The following is a 14871-nucleotide window of genomic DNA, read 5'->3' as shown; positions in this document are numbered from 1 at the left end:
GGAGAAAACCCTTAACACAAAGGTGATGTATACTCCTCCATTGTTAAGAAGCCATGATTTGCCTGGGAAGGTCCATCTATGGGTATATTTAGAAGAGATATTACTCATCTTTGCCAGCATATGTGGTGGCTGGAAGTGAACAAAAGACCCTTACTAATGAGGATTTATGAATGGCATGCTTCTTAGAAAGGGAACTAATGCCCTGTTTGGGTCAGGATTTCCCAATATGTAGTGTGAATCAACCATTTTATACTGGTTTTTTTTTAAACTCTTTTATAATTTGTTTGAAGTTGTCTAAGTTCTGACATTAGCTTGATTTGTAGACACTTTAAGCTCCATTAACATAAGATGACAAAGAGGGAGTGTTGAGTTGTGGTGAAGAGCTTGAACAGCTGGGGTGAAGTTTATATTAGCTCTGGGATCTAGAGCAGAGCATCCCTGAGCAGCATCGTGGGCATCACTGGGGAACTTGTTAAAAATGCACATTCCTGGCTCGCACCCCAGATCCCCTGAAGCAGAAACTCAGGGGGGAGAGTCCAGAATCTGTTTTGATAAGCCCTCTGGTTAATTCTGGTGCCCACTACAGTTTGAGAACAACTGATCTACGGCAAGAAATTTAAGCCCTCCAAGCTTCAGTTTATTTATCTATAAAATAGAAATGATAATACTTAAGACACAGGATCTTTGTGAGAATTGAATATTAGTCAGCATTTACTGAGCACATCTCCCAGTGCCAGGCACTGTTCTTAGCATTTACCACATTTTATCTCATTTAATCCTGAAATTAACTTCATCACAAAGATGGGAAAAGTACCTAGCACATAGCTAGCACTCAATCATCGTTTCTATTATATTATTACCTTTCTGAGGTGTGAAGATGAAATGAGGTGATATAAATACTTGGCACATTTAATACATAACATATGCATAACACGTATTAACTATTTGCACATAAAGGTATTTGTCTGCAGAGTAAACATTATTCGCGTAGGCCTTTATGGGAAGTGGGATCTACTCTAACATTTTATTTTATTATTATTATTTTTTTTACTCTAACATTTTAGACCAGACTAGACTGACAGAGAATCTCCCACTGGGGGAAAAAAAAAAAAAAAGACCATTACAGAAAAAATTTATAGATCACATTTCAACATTTCTTTTTGTGATTTGTCAAAAGTCAAGGAAGCCAAAGAGAGCTCTTTGAACTAATTGGGAGGGCCAAGAAGGTATTAACTACTCTCTAATTAAGCTGGTAATAGCTGCCTTCTATTGGTGAGATCAAAGGCCAGCGAAACACTGCCTTCGAGGACTTTTGAAGACAGGCTGCTCTCAATGATGACAGCCTTGAAGTTTCGGACCCTCCGAAGTAGCTCAGAGAGAGAGAGTTGCTCTGTCTGTGGGGATCTGAGAGAAAGGCAATAGGTCCAGGTGGATGAAGCACAGTTAATAGTTTGTTAACAAAGCTTTTGTTTATATTTGGGCATTTGTATTTGTTTCAGAATCTAACTCTGAATTGTGTCTTCTAAAATAAAAACGTCAAAAAAATGGAAATGAAATAAAAAAGTCACTAGCTGTTGCTTTGCAGCTTTATATAAAGAATTTCTGAGTATTGGAGAAGGACTCTAGAAAAGCATGCTTGCTCTCACCTGCTGTGACTTGGAAGTCTTTCCTATTGACATTCTCTACCCCAGTGAAACTGACCTCTGCCTCTTTGGGCCCAAACACCACTGACTTCTCTTATGACACCTATGCACATGGAAGTGCTTGGCTTTTTCTTGCTCTGGATCAGAGCTGCCAATAGAGCAAGCTACCTTTGTTGCTTAGGCTTTTTTTAAGTAGACACTAAAAACAGTGAAAAGGAACAGGTGAAATTAATTTTAATAATGTACTTTATTGAGACCAGTATATCCTGAATCTTATCACCTTAATATGTAATTGATATGTAAGTATTAATGAGGTATTTTACAGCTTTGGAAGGGTACCCATTCTTTGAAATCCAGTGTGCATTTTACACCTATAGCACATCACAATTTGGATTAGCCACATTCTGAGTGCTGGATAGCCACATGTGGCTGGGGTTTCCATTTTGGACAGTATGGGGCTAGAGCATGAGCAACTCGAAGGCAGCATCTAATCTGTCTTTGTACCCACAGTGCATTGTTCAGTGCCTGAAACAAATGTTCTATGGGTAAATATGGCATGTAAAATTCTAAGTTCACGTCCAGTGATCCTTGCCTTTGTATGATCTTTTCCTCTTTGAAGGTGGGTGGAACATACGAATGTGATGAGATATCAATCTATTGATTAGGATGTGTTATATGGCAAAAGGGAAATTATTTGGGTGGGGGCTTGCTCGAATCAGGTAAGTCTTTTAAGAGAGGGAAACATTCCTGCTGGCCTGGAAGAAAGCATACAGCTATGTAGTGAACTACCAATGGAAAGGAGCAGCCTCTAAAATGGAGACAGGTCCCCAGTCAACCAACTAGAGAGAAAATAGTGACCTCAGTCCTGAAACTACGAAGAGCTGAATTCTACCAACACTTTTATTTCAGCCTTGTGAGCCCCGGAGCAGAAAACCTAGTTATGCTGTGCCCAGATTTCAGACTTACAGACCTGTGAGCTAATACAGGGGTATTGTTTTAAGCCAATTTGTTACACATCAGTAGAAAACTAATACAGAAAATAAATGTCATAATTAGCAACATTATCCAGCTGGCAGCAATGTCTCTAAACTGTAGGCATAGTCCAAGAGGAATTAGTGACCTCTGAACTTTAGACTTAAACTGGTATCACGATGACAACATATTTATTTAACCATGCCAGAGTATTGGCAATCTCAGTGTTTGAGTTAGGCTCTCTTTCCCAGGGCTGTTTGCATCAAAGGGAAGAGCTAAGTGACAGGCAAAAAAACCCCAAACAAAAGACAAAGCCACTGGAAATAAATTTGATATACTTACCATGTAACAGAGTGACTGTTGATTAGAGACAAATACAAAAAGTAATGACAATAGAAAGGATAGCTCACACTTGTGGGGTTTGTACCTCTGTGCCAGGGATATCACTCACAGCCCTAAAAGGCAGATATAATCATTACCTTCCTTTTATGGATGTGGAAACCAAGCTTAAGAGGTAGGAGGAGATTCAGCGGCATAACCAGGCAATAAAGGTAATTAGGAAGGAAGAGTGGGACGCCTGTGTGGCTCAGTGGTTGAGCGTCTGCCTTTGGGTCAGGGCATGATCCCAGAGTCTCAGGGTCGAGCCCCACGTCGGGCTCCCGGCATGGAGCCTGCTTCCACTCCCTCTGCCTATGTCTCTGAGTCTCTCTCTGTGTCTCTCATGAACAAATAAATAAAATCTTAAAAAAAAAAAAAAAGGAAGGAAGAAGAAGGGCAGCTTGGGTGACTCAGCGGTTTAGTGCCACTTTCGGCCCAGGGCCTGATCCTGGGGACCCGGGATCGAGTCCCACGTCAGGCTCCCTGCATGGAGCCTGCTTTTCCCTCTGCCTGTGTCTCTGCCTCTCTCTCTCTCTGTATCTGTCATGAGTAAATAAATAAAATCTTTTTAAAAAAAAAGTAGGAAGAGGAAGAAGAGGCATTTTTCGATGAAGTACTCTTCAGAACAGATTAGTTTGACTCTCAAATGCAGCCCTTTCTCTTGGATGACAGAGAGCTCTGTTTCCTCTCTGTTAACAGGTTCTCTTTATATCCCTTCCTTCTAATAGAGTGCATTTCCCAAGTGGTCCTCAACCTCTGCATTCTCCTTTGGGGACATTGAGTCCTGTTGCAGCTGATAATACCTCGGGTCCTGGATCTGAAAGGTACATCTTGTTGTTCCGAGCTCCAGCCCTCTAGGGACATTTCCACTCAGATGTCTCCCTGTCCTCTCAGGTTCAGCTTGTTCAAAGGGGAGTTCAGCACTATGCCCTGAAAACCAGCTCTCCTCGATACTCTACACCTACTAACGATTCCATAACCACTGGTAGTCCACCAGGCTGTAGACTCCAAAGACTCTTTAGCCCTTTCTCATTTCCATTCCCTTTAGCCAATCAACTGCTAAAAGCATCTTTCCTGAATGTTTGGTCAGCCATTCCTTCTATACTCTCCAATCTTCTGAGCCCTTTAGTCCATTGACCTTCTTTACTATCTTCCTTATCCAACTTTGATTCTGTGGTGAATCAGTTCGGCCCCTCTTGCCGGGGCCCAAATCCCCTTGCCACTGCTATTTTCATCATTCCTATTTGACACAACTTGAAGCCAACCTCCTTCTTGCTCTTTAGCTGGGAGGCTGAGTAGTACTGAAAAAAAAATTGCACAAAGATAAAGTAGGAGCCACTCTTCCAGCTTTCACTGAAACCTTAAGACTGAGGATGCCAAATACTGTCACATTCCAGAGCAAATGATTGGCACCGTCCTATGCATGACTCCTAAAGAAGGTGGATGAAAACAGGTTTTATGAACTTTATCTTTTACTTACCTTGAGCTGTGAGGTTTTCCTATCTGATACTCCCTCCTACTTACCCCTCTAGCCATGTGGGAGCTTCATAGTCGCCTTTGATGGGTAGCTTTTGAACCTTGAAGGGCACAGGCAAACATTAGACTCATGCCTAGGGAAAAAAGTCCTTAATGAGAGGTTGGCTGAAATGAACTCTGTCAACACAGCAGAGGGCTACATTTAGGAAATAACCACATTCTGGCCGATGCCAGGTCAAAGCTGCATTTTTTTTCAAGGACCAAATGTGAAACCGACAGGAGGAATGTGAGTCTGCCTTGTTTAGAAAGGAATCTTGACCCAGAGGGCTTCCTGCCCGTGGCAAAAAGAGGTCAGGGGTTCCACTGGGTAGAGAAGCAGAAGGGATTTATAGATGGCTGGTTAGAGGAGAGGACTGCCTGAAACAATGGAATTCCAGAAGGAAGGATCCACCAGGAGAGCGGCTAAGGAGGCTGTGGATGCTCCCATGAGAGAAACATCAGCCAGAACCAGAGGGAAACTATACCAGCTTACATCTGTCAGTCAGATGAGGCCTTCCCTCCCCTTACCTTCCTGTTGTCTCTGCTCCCATCCTGGAGGGTCCATTGGTAGTCAGGTGATGGGGGAATGGAGTGGGGGTCCAGGAGAAGTAGCATTGTTGGGGAAATAGAAATGAACACCCCATTCCCTACTGCATGGTCTTTGGGGATGAAGTGACCAGAGGACATTTTGTTATCTGAGATGATCACAGTTATATTTCATCTGAAGGATGGGGGAAGAGTAGGCCTGAAAGAGAGGATTCGAATGGGCATGTGGGGGTGAAGAATAAAATTGTTTCTCTTTATATCCTATGAGTCCAGCCTGCTCAGTGAGACCATTCAATTTGTGTAAGAGAAATACTCTCAGTCCACAGTCAAGCTTGAAGCCATGGCACTATAACATTTTTCTGGTGGATGCACTGTCCTATTCTCTGCAAAGTTACCTTATACTCCTCTACTTTCCTTGACCCCTGAACTTCACACTGGCCCCTTGCTCTCAGATGATCTTGTCTCAGTCTTTGCAGAGAAACCAGAATCTGTGTGATGGGAGGAAATGCTCTCCATTTTTTCTACATCACTAAATGGAGCTAGAACTATACTTAGAGTGTTAATTGTTAATTGACACATATGTTGTAAGTCTATAAAGGATGGTTCCATTCTTTGACAATAGTATATTCTCTTAGGCAGGTGGATATTTCCTTCATAATCTTATTCTCAATATCAATTTGCATATCATCTCATTTTCATATAATGTAAAAATAAACTTTTAGCTTAATTGAAACTTGGAAACTTTTGCCATTTATATTAAACTCTATGAGAGGATCCAAAGTTAAATTTTAATTTATTTGTATTGCATTCTACAAAATATGTCCACAAGATTACGATTTGTATGGTAAGTATTTTGCAATATTTGAAATAGGCCATTTCATGCCTTTGCCATCACCCTCAGAGAGCTTTTCCAGTCTCAATTCTCTTATTCCATCTAATTACAATTTCATTTTAAAAGCAGTTGGGAGCGTATATACCCTGAGCATTTAAAAATGTTACATTTAATGTATGTAATGAGTTTTTAATTCCAATATAACTAACAAAAATAATTGAAAAACAGAGCTGCTAATGGAAGCACGTTTCTCTATAAAAGTAATTTACATTATCTAAAGAATTCTAAGTTGGTTGTACAAAATTTTGAAAATCACAGGAAAGTATAAAGAATAGAAGAAAAATAAACTATAATCACACCACCACTCTCACACTCATTTTTGAGTGATCTTCCAGTCTTTTCTAGGTTTCCAACTTGACATAATAATGCACACACATTATTTATTTTATTTTGTTTTATTTTAATTCCGGTGTAGTTAACATATAGTGTTGTAGTCATTTTAGGTGTACAGTATAGTCATTCAGCAATTCTCAACATGACTCAATGCTCATCATAATAAGTGTACTCTTAATCCCCTTTACCTATTTCCCCCACCCTCCCACCATCCCCTCCCCCGTCACCTCCTCTCAGGGAACCATCTGTTTTTTCTCTGTAGTTAGTCTGTTTTTTGGTTTGTTCCATTCTTCCCCCTTTGTTTTGTTTCTTAAATTCCACTTATGAGTGAATCATATGGTATTTGTCTTTCTCTGACTGGCTTATTGCACTTAGCATTATACCCTCTAGATCCATCCATATTGTTGCAAATGGCAAGATTTCATTCTTTTTGATGGCTGAGTAGTATTCCATTGCATAGATAAACCACATATTTATCCATCCACGTGTCAACAGACACTCACATTGCTTCCATAATTGGCTATCGTGCATAATGCTGGAATAAACATATGAGAATGCCAACATATTTTAAAACCCTGCTGTTTTCCTCAGAACATTATATTGAGGCCATCCTTTTCCTGTGATATTGAATACTCTTCAGCAATCTGGTTTTGGTGACTGAATTGTATTCCATCATATTATATTCTGTTATAATTTATTATATTATTGCCACATAATATAATCTCATCCTATTATAATTTCTTTAACAACCCCCAGCATGCTTATTTTTTAAAATAGAAAAATCTAGTATAACATTGGCTTCTGGCACTTCTTCAGTTTTGGTATTTTCATTCCACCATCAATAACTGTAACTTAGATTCTTGCCAAATTGCACACTTCCTAGTCTAGTAAACAACCGTAGTCTTGTTTTAAAGTCAGCAAAAATAAGGCCACCAAGCTCTTTAGGTTTCTGAAATTGTGGCCTCTGTTCATGGTATATCTCCCTTTCTGTTACTTCCTAATCTCTTATCCAACTCCCCGCCCGCCCTCCACCCCCCGCCATTGAATTGTTTTTACCCCTTCTTCTGTCTCTCTTCAACATGGAGTTTATTTCTATTGGAATTTTTCTTCTTATGGCTCACTGTAGAAAAAAATTAGGTATTGCACATAAGGCATGTAGGCCTTACGTTTGTATATTTACATTTGTAAATATATATTTATGTGCATATCAAGGGTGGGACCATCTGATAAGAGATTCATAATACCAGGTTCATCCTACTGATGTAAAAAAGTAGACTACTAGGGTTTGGTTTGTTTGTTTGTTTTTAATGTTTATTTATTTACTTTAGAAAGAGAGAGAGCATGAGTGGGGAGGAGCAGAGGGAAAGAGAGAATCTTAAGTAGACTCCATGGCCAGTGTGGAGCATGACACAGGGCTCGATTTCATGCCCCTAGATCATGACCTAGACTGAAATCAAGAGTCATATGTTTAACTGCCTGAGCCACCCAGGGGCCCCAGAATGCTGGTTTTTAAATTTACCTACTGAGCAATGAATGGAGTTGATGTGTGGTCCGAAATGCTCTCATATAAGTAACACAAATCCTTACTGAAGGAAGACCATTAAGGAAGCCCGATCATAAGGAGACATGATATGTTTGCTTAATAAGAGTGAAATCAGAGGAAGCGTTTTGGGAACAGACATTTAGAATGTTCAGTAGAAACAGGCCAAGGCAGCCTTATATATGCATTGTTATAATTGAGGAATTGAGGTTAGATATGGGGTTAGGGTTAGTCCGAGGGACAGGAATTGTGACTGAGAAATTCATCCAGGGAATGGGTGCTGTCTTGAAGTGCCTCTTGGGTTAAATCGCTCTGCCTGCCCATGCACAGTGCACCCTGCTCTCAGAAACTTATGCATCATTCACTTGCTTCCTTCTCTGTGCTCTCTCCTTCCTCATGGTCATCCACGACTCCTGCTTTCTTGGTCTTCTGTATCTGATTGGTTTTTTGTCTTCTTTCCATACTAACTCATAGTTCTTACATCTCTGGAGTAACATGTATCCACATTCTGTCTTGAGCCTTGAGGATTCATTCATGTGGCTCCTGATGTTAATTTAACACTCTTCTTCTCTTTCCAGGCACACTGTTGGATGACATGTCCTGCCTGCCTTGTCATTGGGTGGGGCCATGTGATAAGTTCTGGCCTTTGAATTAGGAGCAGGAGCAATATCTGTCACTTCTGGGCCAGAGCATTTAATTATGACTTTAAATTTATCCTCTACTTCTAATTAAATACATTCCAAATCTACTGAACTAAACTAACTTCATTGATTACCTGAGCTCAGGCCCCAGTTTCCTAGTTACCTTGCAATCAGTCAGTTGTTCTGTTTTCGAACCTACTCTGCACTTCTGCCTTTGGAGGCACCTGGCGTCCTCAATTCCCATGGCTCTGGGGATTCAGAGACATGAACTGGTTTGCTCCTGGTTGACTCCTCCTCCTCCCATTACTCCCCTTTATTTCTGCTCCTTGGATTTCCAGTTCCAAAATATTGTGACTATTTATAATCTGCTGTCATTTCCTTTTTTCTATTCTTGTGGTTCATGTTTTATTTTTTTCTTTTAAGGGAAAGGAATGGCAAATTTGTGTGTGTAATCTTTCATGTTTACCAGAAATCCATTCACTTACTCTTTCTTCCATGTTTTATTACATCTCTCAGAGCACTCCTGAATGTGTCTTGAACCCAACAGGGACTTGACACAAGTCAAAGCAGTTGTAATATGGTAAGATGGCTTCCCTGGCCCAAAGGGAAAAAAGAGCAGAGATTAAAATTACCCTGAATGAAAATTTCTGAAAATAGCAGATAATGCAATATTTAACTCCATTTTCTTTTCCAACGTTCATTCAAAACTTGGTGAGCACCACACTCAGATTTAGGAGCTGGGATGTGGATAAAATGATTAGAAATCTTAGAGTCTCTCCTTTTGAATTTCTTTTGTGTTTCTTCATATGCTGCATGGTAGTTCAATCACTAACGTTCAATCACTAAGTTGACCTTTGTTATAGGCTGGAGGGACGGAGAGGAGTGACTGTCTTTTTATAGAGAGAAAACAGCTGTGCCATCATCCCATTTGCCAGGGGAGAGGAAAAATTGTCAAGGGTTTCTGTTTGTCATTGGCAAGAACAGGGAGATGCTGGGACAACACACATTATTCCAGAGGTACAGACTCCTCTGTCAATTTCCAAGAATTAGCTTTATCCACAAAGACCCTGATGGAGGGTCTGAAATTCCTCTTTTGACCAGCCAAAGCATGGCCTTTTACACAGAACACTTCAGGATGCCAACAGATAGTTTCCAGAGAGGAATTGGGAATTAAGTTGAGCTCTGGTTGCGGATGATTCTTTTTCATGCCTAGCTACCCAAACAAAGAGAGTGAGCCAGAAGCCAAATCTGCAAGTGAACACACAGAATGGAATTGGTGCATGGGAATGTACAGGGCTCAGCCTGATTAAACTGCTGCCAGAGCGCCAGGGGGCGATTTCTATCCTCCTCCCCAGCTCGCATTTTGGCAGCTCTCTCTTCCCTACCCCCACCATCCCCTTCCCCATGTCCTCAGATCCATTTGCACTGTTGTTTGGAAGGGGCCCAACTCACACAGATTGGCAGCACTGTAATTGGTGTTTTACTTACCTCTGCCTCTTTTCTCTCTGCGTTTGATCATTCTGATAATGACAGCTTATTTTCTCTCTCTCTCTCTTTACCATCGGAAAACAAAAAGGAAACTCTTGAAAGAGTTGTGGAGTTATAGTTGAGTTTTCTGATGTACCGCTATGAGAAATAAAATTCATATTTTAAAATGTGTTTTCCGCTTCTGTTCCCCTCCTACTCCCCCCTCACCCAGTCTGCCCTGATGGGAAACATTCATGTTGAGAATTGATTTTCCCCTCAGAAGGTGTTGTGACTACAGTGGCAACATCCTTGAGAGTTGACATGTCAAAATGTTGATGTTCTCGTTGAAGACCTTCATCATCATCATCATCATCGTTAGTGCCTTCATTTGCTAGACTCTGTATATATGCATTTTATTTCAAGTGATATTTCTTAGGATAATATTCACAAGGGTTTAGGACTTCTAGAATGAAAAGTGTTATATAAACTGCAATGCTTACCCCTGGCAAAAGGTAATCTCCATTGCACACGCCACCTGGTTGTAACAGCTCACATTTGCACAGTGTTTCTAGTTCAGAAAGAATTGTCGTGTCTATTGTTTCGTGTAATCCCCCGATAGCACTGTGAAGAGCACATCAGAGATGTTCTGGCTCCAGGAATCATCCCACCTTGCCATGCCACCAGGCACATGTGCTTCTGTACCCTGTGTACTGCTAGCTTTTCACAGGTGTTACTGTGCAGCTCTCTAGAAACCATGTCCCAGGTGGTTTTATCTTGGAAAGGAGTCAGGTTTATAGAGGTACAAATTAGCACAAAATAATTAGAAGGATTCTTTTATTTCCTCATGTCTCCTAAGGAGGAAAACTGGGCAGGTAATTAATTACAGGATCTCTATGGCAGACTAGGGGAGAGGGGAAATCTGTGGACACTGTAAAATTAATAAAACTGATTCCATCACAACTATCTAAACATTTCAGTTAAGGATACAAATAACTAGGGTGATTGTTATAATATGAAATGAGTATGTCATGTGATTTACTGTGGGTCAGGATGCTACTTCTTATGAGTGATTATGATGCATTGGTAAGCCGTGGCAAAAAAAAATTAAAAAGCTGTATGTTTACTGGGACATAGCCTTTGAACTGGGATTTTATAAGGCAGCATTTCAAGATAGTAAATAAACAGTTCCTCTAGAAGAGCATTCTTCTAGAAGAGAAGACCAAGCAATACTGCAGTAATTGTGGGTATGGTTTGATTCCTTTGGAGGTCTTGCCTAGAAGTCTAGTTTTTGAAGGAATAACTTAAATACAGAGCTGTTGGGGTGCCTGGGTGGCTCGATTGGTTGGGCATTTGAGTCTTGATTTCAGCTCAGGTCATGATCTTGGGGCTGTGAGATGAAGCCCCAGATTCTCTCCCTCACTCTCTTTCTGCCCCCTCCCTTCCCCTCCTTTTCCTCCCTTCTCTAAAATAAATACAAAACTGTTATTGAACACAACCATAGCTAGCCATATAATGGGAAAACCCTGGGTGGGGAAAAACACAGGCTTTTGAGCAGCACACTCACCTTTGACAAGCTAGAACTGAGCTTGACTTGTGGATCCTCCATGTGCTATTATGCAGTCTTGGGCAAACCTTGATTTCTGTGAGTCTCGGTGTCTTCATGTGAATATCTGTGGATTACAAATACCTCCTTCACAGCAATCCTTGTGGGGATCAAGTGAGATAAAACGTGCAGCGTGCCTGGCCTGAAGAAGCAGCTCCACAAATGGCGGCCATTCTTCCTGTGGCTTGATGTCACTCCCCTTCTCTACGGAACCTAAACACCTGAGAGTCAGAGACTCAGTTCAGCTTCTTTTTCTGTTCCCTTGAAGCCCCAAGTTACAAAGGCTCTCAGAAAGTTGGCTGCAGTTGGTCTTTATTCATCACAGCCTTGCCTCCAACTCACATCCTGATTGATAAATTGGCTCTACTGGATGAGGCTCAGAAAGGACTGTTTAAAAAGCCCTGTGTTTTGGCTGATCACACACGGCTGACACTAAGTCCAGATTCTGGTTTGTGTGAATGATTGTAAGTAGGAATCAACTTTTCATTTCTCATGCAACAAAGGAAAAAGGATTATAGCTTTATCTGTTACACACTGTAAATCACTTCGATGTCTCTCCCCTACGTGTTCTGGAATGGTATTCAAGGAACGTGGGAGCATTGAATGTATTTCCCAGAATCTGAAGTCAGAATCACACTCACCCTGCATTCCTTTGTCCTTTACACTCACCATGGGATCTCTGGTGAGAGGGGACTCATCTCTAGAGTAGAGTCAACTGGCCATCTTCCTTTTGCACATAACACATCTCCTATAAACCAACTCAGAAGAAGGAGCTCCGATAGTTTTGAGACTGAGCTAACATATTGGTTAAAAGCTTCTTGTTTTTATGGAAATCTGAGTAATTCAGCTCAGGCAAAATATAAAATGTATTGGCTCATATGACTTGGAAATTCAGGGATGCTGCTGGCTTTAGATGCCAGGTTATCAATCCTAATGGAAAAGAAGTATTCTGATTACTTTAGCAACCAAGTCCTGGGGAGGACTCCCCTTAGACTTGCATTGCTGGACTAGGGAAAGAGTATGCACTATTGCATGTCATAGTTTATTATTCATTGCAAAAATCACAGGGTAACGAATACTGCAGTTTTGTTTTCTCTTTTTCTCTTTCTTCCTTTTCTGTGATCTGGGTGTAAATCGGTAAATATACTTAAATATATGTTTTCTATTTCTGTTTCAGCCATCATGGCTCTGCTTATATCACACGTCCATCTTTCAGCCATTAATCATGACCAGAGAAGTGAGCACATTGATTAGTCATTGGTCAACATGACTACTATTGCATTGGGAGGAGGGTGGCATCATTATTCATGGTTGCAATGGGACCACATGAACTGGGAAGGAAGAAGATAAACAACATACCCACTTACTACACCTAACCCTGTGTTGGATCTTTTCTGGTGAGAGCTATAATTGTGACTAAATAGATTCCCTTTGGTTCCAGTTCAGTCCCTTTCCTCTTCTGCGAGCTGGTCTGAATCTTTTCATGATTTTCTCTCAATAAAAGGCCCTTAAAAATTAAGGCCTTAAATAGTTAAGCCCTTAAAAGTTCTTGAGAAAGTACATCATTTCATTGCCTTTATAATCTTAGCAATAAGAAGGTTCGTTCCCTATATAGGCCACTGAAACAAGACAACCCCTTAGCAATAAGAAAAAGAATTTCTATTTCCATTAAGTTTGCAGAAAAAGTTTATTTATTTATTTATTTATTTATTTTTCACTCATTCATTCATTAGAGAGAGAGAGGCAGAGACATAGGCAAAGGAAGAAGTTCCCTCCCCTGCGGGGAGCCCAATGTGAGACTAAATCCCAGGACCCAGAATCATGACCTGAGCTGAAGGCAGACGCTCAACCACTGAGCCACCCAGGTGTCCCTCAGGTAAAGTTTGTAAACGTTTGGTCATCCTCAAAGATCTGGTAGACAGTGTTCTTTTTTTGTTTTTTTGTTTTTTTTAATCTTTCTTGCCTTTTTCTAGTTCAGGATTCCAAATGAAGCCAATGTGAAGGATATAATATAGAGTATTAGTAAAAGAATATGAATTTCTGGGTTAACTGACCTGTGTTCAAATCCCACTTCAACCACTAGACCAGTAGTGGTTAGGGAAATGCAAATAAAAAATCTTTTTTCATTTGTTATATTGGCAAACATTTTATTTATTTTTAAATATTTTGTTTATTTATTCATTAGAGACACACAAAGAGGGAGAGGCAGAGACACAGGCAGAGGGAGAAGCAGGCTCCTCGCAGAGAGCCTGATACGGGACTCGATCCTGAGCCAAAGACAGCTGTTTAACCACTGAGCCACCCAAGTGTCCCCTGGCAATTGTTTTAAATATTGATCAAGTACACTTGTTTTTTACCCCCTGCCCTACATCACTTCCTTCTTCTGTTCCATGGCAACAGTTCCACAAACATTTTGCCTCAAGCCCTATCTGAATCCATATCTACTCCTGGACTGCTTAGTTATATGAGCCATTAGGTTCCCTTTTTCCATTTAAATCATTTTGGGTAGGTTGTCTATTACTTGAAACTCTAAACTTGAAAGAAGGTAATTTCCCTTTCTTATGAGAGTATGGGGAAGGTGTCAGCCAGGCACCTGGTAACAGATGGACCTCTATCAGATCCCTTCCTGCAATACCAGGTACAGCAGTAAGGACTATAACTTTTTCCAGGAAACCCTTTGTATTAAGTCTTTTGTAGAGTCTGTGGAAGTCCACCACACTGAAAGCTGCCTGCTAAATGGGACTTCATGTAGGGCAGAGTGGATGTGAGCAGTGCAAGAGATGTACTATATCAGACACTTGGTGTGTACCACTTACATCCTCACATCTTCTCAGCCCACATTTTACTCTGGCCACTGCCATAGCAATGAGCTTTGTGCAAACATATTCTGACAGTGCCTCACTTCATCTGCATCATGTCTTCCTGCCCTGGGACTTCTCTAATGCTGTGCTGTGCGATGGCTATGGAAACCCACTCAGGCATACACAGCCTAAAAGGGCAGGGGAGTTAAAGCCCAATGGGGCATCCCTTTTCTAATGGGGGATGAGAGCTGGTGGATAAATGAGGCATGTTATCTAAGGCTCCTCAGAAGGTCTTAGTGGGTCAAGCCCTAGTTACAGCAGTGACCAATACTCCTATATTGCCATTTCTTCTTGACCTCACTTTTCTGGATCATTTCCCAAATAAACTGCTTGCACACAAGCCCTTGTCTCAGGCTCTTTTTTTTTTTTTTTTAAAGATTTATTTATTCATGAGAGACACAGAGAGAGAGAGAGAAAGAGAGAGGCAGAGACACAGGCAGAAGAGGAGCAGGCTCCATGCAGGAAGCCCGACGTGGGACT

This window comes from Canis lupus, chromosome 10 (assembly GCF_048164855.1).
Source record: "Canis lupus baileyi chromosome 10, mCanLup2.hap1, whole genome shotgun sequence".
Taxonomy (NCBI): Eukaryota; Metazoa; Chordata; class Mammalia; order Carnivora; family Canidae; genus Canis; species Canis lupus.
Note: the sequence above shows the minus strand (reverse complement) of the source record.